Raw genomic sequence first — 1,764 nt, forward strand, 5'->3', positions numbered from 1 at the left:
AACTTTTGTGTGCTCTAATTTGTGCAGGTTACTTCTTATTTTATATTAGTTTTTCATCTAACCCCCTTTGGCGGGCTTGCCGCCAAAAGGTTTTCCTATCTAGATATTTTTTTTACTATGATCTAATCACTTCCCAACTGCATATTGGATTCTGATGTATTTGACAATGGGTGCAATATTTTTTGAAGGTTTTATTTTTCTGCCTGTGTTTTCTTTAACATATAGATTTTTTTTTTAGCATTTTCCTTATTCACTTGATCACTTAAGTCTATCTTTGCTCTTCCTTTGTGGAGGCAATATTTAATGCATTTAATTACACGCAATTTGACTATGGAAGATTAGATGTAGATTTTCGATGGGCTGTGTAACTTTTGCATGTTGTGCCACATTGCTCTCATGCACTCATGTGCTTTGGGGTTGTGAGATCCTATATTATGATATTCACTTTGATTTCTTTTATGATTTTACTCTCTTGTATGACATTTGAAGGGCAAAAGCCATTGGTCCCGAGAATATTTAAGCTAAAGCGAATGGTGCTATAAGTGTTAGGGTTTGAAAGGTGCACTGACTATCACAAACGACCACAGCAAAATAATCTTCTTCAAGCAATGAAAGGCCTGAAGAATTATTTTTCCGTCATAGAATTCTTGATTATCCGCCTGGTGTTGCTACATTTTGTGTTGGCAAAGGAAAATAGTAGTAGCAGTGTGACGTTCCAGCCTCTTAAACCGAATATGGTGAATTTGATACCAGCAATTCCAGTACAATCAGAAATAGAGGCGTGCCCGCTAGATCTAACAGAGGAGCTATTTAGGAGTATAAAGGGCGCCTGCAAAGCGTTGAACAGGAACAAGTACTGCCCTATTTTAGCGGCCTAGTTGTATGCGGCACACGCGAAGATGGCTCTCAAAAGCCTCCGCTTGCCCGTTTCAGAGGATTCCCCTATTCTTCCTGATGATTCACACAAGTGCGTTGATAATTTCCAGAGTGCTCTGCATGGTCATGGAATACACATTCCTCAGCCTAATGACACTTACGACCTCGTCATGTGTTACTGTGGGATACGACTTCACCAGATTAGCACTCTCACTTGCCCGCTGGCTTTGAATGTCTCAGCCCCTCGGTGCCATGTGATCGCATTGCCTTTCGTCTGTGCACTGGAAGATAGCTGCAGAAATCCTACCTATTCGGGGTGTTCTACATGTCTCTCTGCCCTGCACCAGCTTAATGAAATGACGGAGGTTGAGGAAGTCTCAGACAGAACGAGTAGGATTTATAGCCGGGATTGCGAGCTTATGGGTCTGACCTGGTTATTAGCCAAGAACAAAACAACCTACATTCCTTCTTGGAGTATATAGCTTCTTATATTTTTTTTCCCTCAATCTGCAGTTGTTGGTCTTTTATTTTCAGGTTCTTTTTTTATGATTGCTTGTTATGGTGAGAATTTTAAAAGCAGAATCAGACTGATTGCTGCTCTCTCATTTTTGTCAGTCTGCTATAACATATCTTTACTATTCCTCGTACCTTTTTTTTTTCTTCTCTTTTCATGCAAGATTCTTTTCCTTTTTTTAGCTCTTGACAGAAGCATCATTTATTTTTATTATTGCCTCTTGTCAACCTATATTTGGCATGAAATCATTCATTGTCAGACAAGTGCAATATTTTATTTTAAATCTCTCTTACTCCTTTACGTGATTTTAAGTAAAAAAGGAGAAGTTAAAGATTTTTTTTGAGAAGTAAATATCCTCATTTATAATAATTCAG

General features: G+C 38.4%; 1 pseudogene; it reads left to right on the plus strand.

Annotated features, from left to right (window-relative positions):
- Positions 1-608: 608 nt before the first annotated feature.
- LOC149531856 (putative GPI-anchored protein At4g28100 pseudogene) lies at positions 609-1,358 on the plus strand (annotated as a pseudogene).
- Positions 1,359-1,764: the final 406 nt, after the last annotated feature.

The sequence above is a fragment of the Cupressus sempervirens genome, chromosome 11, assembly GCF_028749045.1.
Source record: "Cupressus sempervirens isolate cs-2001-9-10 chromosome 11, ASM2874904v1, whole genome shotgun sequence".
NCBI lineage: Eukaryota > Viridiplantae > Streptophyta > Pinopsida > Cupressales > Cupressaceae > Cupressus > Cupressus sempervirens.